We start from the raw sequence: 10,076 nt of genomic DNA on the forward strand, positions 1-10,076 counted from the left end.
CGGTTGCCCGCCCCCATGCGGTAGCCCTGAGCGCCCCCGGGGCAGCGCTGACAGGAATCCTTGTGCTTCTCTCGCTGTAGTTTGCTCTTGCTGAGAATTGGTTTATGTCGGAGGAGAGCAGGCCAGGTTTGTTGCAGCAGCCCTCTCATCTAACGTGTAGTCTGGGTTGTAAGAAAAATACTAGCTGGGTCAATGTGACTGACTGTTAAGGGCCTTGGGAGAAAACATGCTGCAAGTGGGACTGGTAAATCAATTATCATCAGAGCCTGGGGTGAACAAATGTCTTCACAGTGAGAGCACTGTCAGACATAAACCAGCTCTAAGGTTACTAGCTCAGGTATGGGTAATGGTCTAGATACAGCCTCAGGGAGCCAGAATTGGCACAAATAGGTCAATCAGCCCATGCTGTTGCATTCAGGCCACTTCTACCTCAGAGCTGGCAGGTGGCATGTTTAGGTCTGCTCCTCCCTGCAGTTCTAGCTCTTAGAGTTGTGTAAATACGTCCCCATTTTTGGGGATTTACAGACAAATGTAACATAATGTTGAAAAATAAAGGAAATTCATGGTAGTGAACTGTCTTGCATGACAATATACCACTGGTCCAGTCATTTCTGGATTATATTAGAGCTTCTGATGATAGGTCATAAATAGTATACAAAGAAGAACTAACAATGGTTGCTGTGTCATTAAGCTGTAGTGATCACATCTTTGCTTTTGGATCTGGAAGTCCACCTGTGATTCAGTCTCTTGTGAAGTTCTAACAAAAAGAGATTATTAAGCTCTATTCTGTATAAAAGACAGCTGCATAAATTAATGTACATACTGTCCTTCATTGCATACTTTTGCAGACTGGAGAACCTCCCCCCCCCAAAAAAAAAAAAAAAAGTCTCCTTTAGCAATAGGAAGCAGCCATGGACAAAGGACACAAGAACTCCTACATAGTACATTAGCTTTTGCCTCTGAAACTGCTCATTGGATTGACCCATATATCACATCACAGTCTGGTGTGAGTCTGGTGTAACACTCCCAGGAATACAAAGTAATTTAACAGAGCAAAAGCTTTTGACCTTCTTAGCAGCAAGGAAACAGGTAGAAGGGCACCTGCCTTGGGACTTCAGTCTTTGTAACAATGGTATTCTGCGTGTGCAACAGCAAAGAACTGCAACACTGCACTTTCTATTATAGGATGATTTAGAAAGCACATTAGTGTCGCTGGCTAGCGGAAACATCATAAGATGCTCAGCTGACTCTCTCTCTTCCACCAGTTCTGGATCTGCAAGGCTTTTTCCTACCCATGTGATACCGCTCAATTGAATGGTTAGTTTTCTTTATGCTGGCTTTGGCCCATTTTATATAGCTATACCTACATCTAAGAAAAATCTCTGACTTAAACATCAGGCCTGCATTAAAACAAGACCAAGTCCTAACCTCAGTCACATATGTGCACGTGTACACACACACAGACTCACTGTGTTTTTCTGAGGACTAAAAACTCATTTCCTAATGCTGGAAGTATAAATGTTTGCTCACAGAAAACCAAAAGATCACCCATTGATAGTCAAATGCCATATTTCTACGTCATTCTTAGAAGCCTTGCTGTTCTAACTAAGACAAGAGCTCGCATTTGCTGCTGTTATTATATATGGGGCAAAACCAGATGTCTGTGGTTGCCATTTTAGCCGTGGAAAATCAATCATATGGGGCTTTAGCTGGCACCTGTCTATCTTTCTGGGAGGTCACTCAGTCTCAGTGCATTTAGTGCCATTTACATGGTGCTCCCTACAATGCTTTTCAGTCCTACTTTAGAAACATAATTGGGTTAGAACGGTTGCCAACAAAGAACCCCATCAATGCCAAACACCCGTGGCAATTAACAGCCACCTCATTGCTACAGGGCCCACTATTGTTTCTAGTAGACTGCTGTAAATTACAGGTAAACTTGCCTCAGAAATTATGTGACAGTGCACATTTGTAATGGAAACATCAGCTTTTTTGATAGGTATCTCATTATGATTCTTGTTTATGCACACGAACAAAATAATTCAAAGTGCTGTAAAAGGGGAGAATGTAAAACGTAACTAGAATGCCTTCTGCCTTCAATCACTTAACCCTGCAGTCCTTGTGCACACTTGATTTTCAAGGATTTTGAAAATGCCTACCATTTCCACTCAGGTGCACCTGTAGGTATAACCTGGCCCTCCCTGAAAAACAGGTTTTAGTGGATTTGGCAGAGCCAAATGCTTTTAGCATACAGGAATGAGAAATCTGTGGCACAAGAAAATTTCAGAGGGCGTATGCTGGCCCAAAGCAACATATTATAGAAAAGGATTTTCCTTCTTTTTATATTGGCCTTTGTTAAACAAGCTTGAAGCTTTCTGCTTGTTTTGCATGACAAAAGCAGTGACTGACAACTAAGGTAGCATAGCAGGCAACTCCTGGGCTTGATCTACACCCAAAAAAGCACTGGTGCATCTTTGGGTATAGACAGCCCTTGATTTATGGAGAACACTGCAGTAACATTGCCTGGATTCTTTCTCAGATTGTCACTAACCTTAGGCAAAATATATAGGGCCCAGTTCTGAAGATATTAGTACCTGATATAAAAAAAGACCACGAGCTCTTCCACTGACTTTTCTCTGCATCTGGTCCTTTCTCCGATTATCAATAAGGATGAACTGTACTGAAATCAAGGGAGTAACAGTAGAGAATCAGGCCTGTAAGCATTCTGTGGTTCTTTCTGTCTCCTTTCACCCCACACAGATGAACTGATGGTTATGAACCTCACTTCAGATCAACCATTTGCATCCATTGGCATGCTTTACAACAGAGCTCTTCTAACTGTGACCCCTACACATAATACAAATAGCAAACAGTAGTAATAACAATAAAATACCGTCACCCAGGGAGAAATTGAAATGACAAAAATTTATAGAATTACACAGTTTCTTATCACTCAGCCCATGTTGTTTAAGGACTAGAGACCCAAAATCAGCTATCCAGATTTTTGCATTCAGTAGATATAAACATAGTGTAAGAATAAGCAGAGTAAGTAAATAAGCAGAGGACATTTGACAAAAAAAAGTATTAACATATACATATTTAAATTGAAGAATTTTTCATCTGGGGGAGAAGAGTTGATAATTTTTTTATTCCTGCCCTCTGTTTGTAGTCTTTAAGGAAGGACAGACTTCCTTGAAAGTTCTGCAGAGTCCTGGCAATCTGTGTCTGGTAACATTGTCAGCATCTCTCAACTACTCTCCTAACTGAAGCTAGTCCTTCAAGAAGATGGGATCTCTCCTCAGAGCTCCAAAAGAATTATCGTCCATTTCCATTCAATCAGCTGAGATTTTCCAGGTGCTTTCAGTGATGCTGGGAGACGACAACAATCGCTGTAAGTGATCTGCCAGATTAACTTCATGTGTAGTAATGTTGTTGAGGAGTTCCCGATATTCTCATTGGTAACACTAGCTCCTTTGTAGAAGGAACTCTTTAGAAATGACACGGAATACTCATGGTTCTACAGCAGTCTCTTCTTCCCTGTCTGATAAAATAGGTAGTTCTCCCTGGCTATCATTTGTACGGCTAGATTTTTTAGAGGTGGTTGTTTCTCTTAAAAGTTCAGCAGTAACCTGCTTTAGAGAGTCTTCTACCTCTCATGGTAGACTTTCAGGGAATTTTGGAGGCAGTAGTTCTGTCATCTCTGGCAGAGGAGTGATATTTTGGCGAATGGGTTTCTTGGTTAATACTTCTTTGCTGATACTCATTTTTTGTTTAGGCAAAATCTTTTTGTCCCCCACTTCTGATGTAAGCTTTTGAGATTTATAAGAATTCTTCAGATTTCCTTGCTTCTGCCATATTAATTCGTGCTGATAGCCTTACGCCATTGCCCTTCAGTTTTCTGAAGCCAAACATCATCTCAAGGTGTACCTTTGTAACAGGAACAAACATAAATCCAAGCCAATCTGAAAGTATTTTTTCACAGTTAGATAAAAGTGTGTCTGACTGCATTTTCAACAGGAAACTCAACAATCTCCTCGTGACTTCTGAAAAACCTGTATCCTCCCAAATTTACTTTCTTTGCTTCCCCACTCCACACCTTTAGGAAGCAGAGTGCTTAGAAGTAGAGGAAGTGCAAACTATTTCCAGATGTCAAAAAAATAAAATCGAAGACAATGATTAAAAATTTTATGCATTAATACTTTATACATAAAATATAGCTTTTTCTTTTTTTTATTTTTTTCTTAACATGAGGACCTGCCCCTGACATCTTTAATTTATTTTAATGGCTCCTGATCAACACTTGTCAAAATCAGATTCAGGCTTAACTCTGCTCTTGCTTAGACAGTGTAAACTGAAACTGAGGAAGTTATTTTGAATTTGTAGACATGGATTGGAATTGTAGTTTTGATGACTAACTTTCTATTTCAGTATAAGAAGGTAAAAATGCAACGTATGTTACATCATTTCAGGCAGCTTTTAAAACAATTTTGTGCTTAATGGGATTTGAAAAACTTCTAGACATCTATCTGTTTCAATGGTAGGTAAATATTCATGTAATTCTGAAAATTCCACTGAACATCTATGCAACTTTTATAAAATCTGCTCCTTTTTGACCTCAATAAATGTGTTATTCTGCCTAGAGATCATTTCCTCTAGGTATCTTTATCATAAATACCAAGAAATGAGCTCCAGATAGTATAGTAACTTCCAGAGAGGGCAAAGTGAAGTCCTGAGTTTTGATGCAATCAGTTACTGGAATCAGATGGTCTAGGTTAAGCTGTCAATCCCCACAGTTAAACAGTACCTATTTTGTACCCATCATTTAATTGTCTAGTAGAAGGATTCCCTGTCCGAACTCTTTTTTGACCAGGTATCTTTGTATATTTAATAGACCTCAACATCGGGCAAAGAGGCATCTGGAATAGGAATGGGCAGGCTTTACGTTGTCTCAAACCCAGTCAGAAATCACAGATGCTGTAGCTTAGTTCATATTCAAATATTTACTCCACATTAGACACTTTGAAGGAAACGCAGCAGGAGGAAAATAGCCCTCTGAAAAATGGGAAGGTGGATTAAAATTCACTATCAATGAGCAATACATAGTCTCATTGAAGATCAGAGGCCTGCTATCTGCATCAGGGAGGATTTGAGCTTGGTACTTTAACAGTACACCGTAATTTAATGCAAGTGTCAAGTTAATAATAAGGTCATGATGGCAAATTTTGCCTTTCACTTTCTGCCACCTTGCTAGCACCATGCACCTTGTCAGGTATGGACCTTATTTTGTACTGGTGTAAATTCAGGTAATTTCAGAAAAAGGGAGAGGGAAGGTGACAGGTATACTGCCTAGCCGGTCTTACATGGTGTGCAGGGAAGCCTTTGCACTCTTAGCAGATGTACCCTAGAATTTGGGGATTTCAACCCTTTTTGATGCAGGATGGAAGAAGCAGTTATATGGAGCAGATCGCAAGTCACAAGTAAGGGGACAAACCACGGGATCTTGGTGTGTTTATCCAACATCATACGATTAATTTTGAATCAATTCTCTTTGCTGCTTTCATCTCAGGTAACAGTGCTTGCACCCAGGATTTAGAAGAGCTACCTCTGGGCAGAACCCACCCGCCACATCCTCTCCCTGTTGGGGATTTGGGCAGCCAATCCATCTGGCACACCCTGCCGTTGTGCACACCCAGATTTGCCCATGAACTGCTCTTTCCAGTTGCTTTCTAAGCCACATGTGGTAGAAAAGGACGGGAGCAGAAGCGTCCCTGCTTTGTCCTACAGCAGCACACCCTACCTACCCTGAGCTCAGGCCCAGCCCTCCAGGGGAGACCCTCTCAGTCGCTGTCAAACACACCCACGTTGGCAGGGAAGCCCGCACAGTTGGAGGACTGCTCAGCAGCTGGGTGGAAGGGGAAAAGGGAACACGCTGCTCTTTTTCGGGCTCCTCTTTACCGTTACTGCGAGCGATACTAGAAGAGAGAACCTCTCCCTCGCCACAAAATGGCGCCCACGTGCCCGGCTACCTCCTACCCAGCCAGCCTCCCGCCCGCTGCCTGGGCGGGAGCAGGCGCTGCGCAAGCGTAACGGCCGCCTCCGCCGCGCGGTACGCCGGGAATTGTAGTGCGGGCGGGCACGCCCGCAGGGCGCACGGGCACCGACCGGCGAGCTGTGCCCCACAGCGGGTCTCGTACCCTCACGGGCGCGGGTCTGCACCCTCACCCTGGGTCCGGTGCCCTCAGAGCACTGGCCCACACCCTCACCCCTGCCCTGGCCACACACAGCACAGGTTTCCTGAAAGACCAAGGAAACCCGTTTTTCTGTCTCACCCAAGGCTGGTCATGTCTGTGAATTTTAGGAAATCCGGGCACCTGCAGTCCAGCCCTCCTCATTGTTACATTTCTTCACTTCTATTCAGGTTCACTCAGTTCAGATGCTGAAAATTACAGCCAGTGAACACATGCCCCTACAGCACTCTTGCATGTCGCCTACCTCAACCTCTGCAAAACCCCCCTCATTTTCTTTTCCTTTTTGCGCTACGCCTCACCGCAGTGCCCTCCATCTCCTGCCATGGCCGACTGACCAACCAGTTTTGCTCCTGGGCTGTACATCGTTTAGGGGACTGCAGCCTCAGAGCCACATGCTACATTGGCTTGTTGCAGGACCTCCATCTCTGCTGCAAAGGAGGTTGGAATTGGCCAAGGCATCCCACTGCGATGAAGAGGAGACTAAGACAGGCGCTGACAGCGTGAACACAAATGTCTTGTTTCCTCTGAAAACCGACCTCAGTAGAAGGATGAAAAGGCTTTAATTTAAACATTTCTACAGAAGCCACTGAACTTCCAAGATTTTGTAAATCTTTGACGCTGGGGAAGAGAAGAAAATTTTAACACCCTTTCATTTAAAAAATAGATTTTACTTTGCCTCATTCAAACATCTTTTACAATTCACACTTTCAACAAAATTTCATGCAAGGAAAAGACAAACCAAGTCCTACTGTGCTACCATTGTAATCCCAAATGAACTAACTCACTACAGCCAAGGGAACAAGAAAAAGAAAATATATTTTTTATGTCAACAGATGGCTTGTTGGAAGCATTAATTGTTAGGAAATGCTTTTGTGAAATACGGAAACCTCTAAATCTGCTACTGAATAACTCTAAGTTCAGGGAAAGAAATTCAAGCTCAAAACCAGTGAAGCACTTGAGGATGGAGAGAGCTCTTGCTGGCTTCTGTGACTAAGATAAGGTAGGGCTGTGTTTTGTTTCAGTTAAGCTAGAAGATGCAGCCTGTGCTTAGTATGTGTCCTGGCTGATGCAACTCAACCAGAAATGCTGGCCAATATTCTCATTCATGTCTTCATTGAAGAGGAGACACTAGCCAGAGGAAGCCTGCCTCACCTTTCAGCTCCAGGTTGAATTTGTAAGAGACTTTCCTCCGGACCATGCAGGGTTGGCTGCAAGGGCTATTTTGGCAGCCAGCTGGGGTACACAGGCTGCAGAGGAAATATTGTGCTGGGATCTGAGGGGGATGTGGCACAGTAGCAAGATTTGCTTGCTGGGGAGTGTTTGCTTGCAGTCACAGGAAAGAGAGCTGGATAAACAGGAATGAAATCAGAAAAGAAAAGCCTCCAGGAACTGCATTCAATATTTAAGAAGGATGTTACCGTTAATAGCATGAAATGCATAAAAAAGTTAAGATGGCTGAGAAGCCAAGCTTTGTCTCAAGATTCTTATGTAGTGCCTCTCACCTGTGCTGAGGCAAGCAGCATTGACTGTACTAGAAAGAGGCGGAAAACCCCAGAGTTTGCACTGGCAAAGGCAGGAGACACTTGTTTTTGATTCATGCCATTACTTCAGAGTTGTGCTGATTTCATCTGTTACAGTAATAGCCCTCATCAGTAAGTGAAGCCTTGGGGGAATGTGGGCAGGCTGTGGAGTTCACCTCCCAGAAGGGGAAGGAAGTAGCAGTTGCACAAATAGCCACTCTGAAATGCCAAGGGCACTGGAAACCCTTACAGAGCATCAAAAACTTTTCTGTAACAGAGTCATACAACTACTAAATGATGGAAATGTTCACACGAATTGCTAGAAAGAAGATTTAGAAAGTTCTCTACAGTATTTTAGCATGATTTGTTTGGAATTTCATTCCATATAATTTTTTGATGAGAAAGGAGTCACTAAGGGGGCAGAAGGCTCTCCAGCTCTCACCGTAATTTCCTCTAGTCAGTGTTCATTTACATGCCAGGGAAGAGTAAGCTCTAGAAAGTGATGGACAGCTGATGTCCACTCCAGATCCAGCACAAGTCTCCATGCTGCCCATTTCAGGGCCGATAGGGAGAGCACAGCCTAGGAACCAAATTCTTCTGTGAATAACATTGCTACCACCCGTTCTACTTTTATTTTCCTCCTTCAAAGTATCGAAATACTCTTACAATCATCCAAATCTTAGCTGCCCCTGCAAAGTGGAAACATTTTTACTGCTGCACAGCGATCTGAGGTGGGAGGCAGAGGCATTCCCCTTCCAAAGTTCTGTAGCAGTTTGCTACGTGGACTGCAATCAATAAGAGCCTAAAGATCAACAGGGCTGCAGCCTGCCTCGATTCACTGATTCCAAATTCCTTGTGAGGAAACAGACACGGAGAACCACTGGCTACACAGGTGTTCATGCCCCCACATACAGATGTTTCATACCTCAGCTTTGGGTGTGAAAGCAGTGGAATTCCCTCCACTGAGCTGTGCTTCTATGTCTCCACAAACTGATGGTTCTTCCTTTGCCAAGAAGGACGGTTAGCCTCTGGTTCTGCCTGCACATCATTGCCTTGACTTTGGGGCTTGGGTACGCTGGCTGTCTTTTAGGAAGTGAATTCTGCAGAAAGAGGGAACACCTGGAGGCGTTGGTTTCTTTATGCAAGGACTGCCCAGAACTGAGAACAGGGTTGCAGTTGCAATGAAAGAGAGCTAAGTTAGCCCAAATGACTTTGCCTTAGCCATGAATTAAGGTCAGTCTGTTCCCATAGAAACAACCCTCGATGCCCTTTCCAACCTGTTCCACCCCAGCTGCTCTTCCAAGAAGCCCGTGCTTGGCCTGACAGCTGTTTCTTCTCTTCCCCAGCCCTCTTACTTTCATGTTGGCACAGGTTCAGACATGGAAATCACCATCATCCATGCAAGGGTCCCAGTCCTAGTGTGATTGCTGCTTCCTAGGACAGGTTAACAGCAACCACCAAGACAGCTACCCTGAATCCATGGACGTGTTACCCCAGCATTTTCTGAACTATCACCCTCTCCCTGCCCCAACAATCAGTTTGTTTTTTCTCCTGCAATAGGAGGCATGGGTGAATATTTTGGAATAACACTACAGACCAAGAAGGGGTGTGTTCTACTTTGATAGAACTTCATCTTCTCCTTCCACAGGTGAAAAATGCAGGCTGATAATATCTGCCACTCAACATTTCTATGGTACTCAGTGCTTTCACTTTCACTATGGTAGATCAAGAATAGCTTTTCTTCAGTAAGAAAAAGCAGCAGTTCAATGCCAGGACAAACAGGATTTTACATGCAGCCTAGTGGAGAACTGGCTTACATCCAGCACTGAACGACAGCACGTTAGAAGTTGTCCTTCCCAGGGCTCTCTTCTGTTCTCCCGGCCCTTCCCCAGCCCCGCATCAAGAGCTGTGGGGACTTCCTAACCAGGGTTTGCTCAACTGCAGCTCTAAACTCACACTGAGTTTACACAGCCAGCAAAAAAAGGTGGGGGAAAAACGAGCAATTGGCTCCTATGGAGGTCATGGATCGAGGGATTATAGATTCATGGCATTGTTAGGATGATTAATTTTGCACTGAGGCAACCAGAGAGCACAAACATGAGCTTATCCCACCTGCAGCTACAGGCGCAAGTCTCATCTCGGGAGTCAGGAGCAGAAAAGCCCCATCCTTGCGCTGCTTAGCGCAGCGAACACCGAGAGCCGGCGGCACAGCAAAGCGCCTCTCCCCGCGGCAACACCGCGGAGGCGAACCCTAGGCCCTTCCCCGGCGCTCCGGCCTGCGCTAGAGCACCCTGGCCGCGAACAGCCC

This window comes from Aptenodytes forsteri, unplaced genomic scaffold (genome assembly GCF_000699145.1).
Source record: "Aptenodytes forsteri isolate BGI_AS27 unplaced genomic scaffold, ASM69914v1 Scaffold12, whole genome shotgun sequence".
Classification (NCBI taxonomy): Eukaryota; Metazoa; Chordata; class Aves; order Sphenisciformes; family Spheniscidae; genus Aptenodytes; species Aptenodytes forsteri.